Genomic DNA, 557 nt, shown 5'->3' on the forward strand with positions numbered 1-557 from the left:
AGCCTTCGTTCAGGTGCTTCACGGCTCTGAGGTCGCCGTGGTTTCCGTGGCCGTTTGAAAACCTTTCATCAGTAGCTCCTCACGGCCGGTGCTTCCCTTCTGTTGGAGTCGGAGAGCTGTGTGGAAGCAGTGCCTTGCGGCCGCCGTGGCCGCCATTGGAAGGCACTTGTTTTGGCGTCTCAGCCCGGCTGCGGATGTGACTGGACCGAGGCAGGTTTGTCAGGTGCCGTGTGGTGAGGGAAGCCGCGAGGGCCCGATAAGGGAAGCCCCCCCTCGCAGTGATAGTTACGGTGGTAGCGGTGGTTAGTGGCTTGTGGTGGCCTGAATTAGCGGCCCATTAGTCCCTAGTTCTCCGGACCCCAGCCGCCTCGGGACTCATTGGGCTTTGGACAAGAGCTGCAGGAGAACGCAGTGAATGTAAGGCTGCCCGGGGGGGGGTTGCGCAGCGGCCCGCCCCTTTGAGGGCGGCCGCCTTAGTGCCACAGGAAGGCACAGGGGTGGGAGGTCGTGTCCCTGGGTTTGACCAAGGGAGACCCCAGACAGGTAGCTGCTTCCGG

This window comes from Triturus cristatus, chromosome 7, assembly GCF_964204655.1.
Source record: "Triturus cristatus chromosome 7, aTriCri1.1, whole genome shotgun sequence".
Lineage (NCBI taxonomy): Eukaryota > Metazoa > Chordata > Amphibia > Caudata > Salamandridae > Triturus > Triturus cristatus.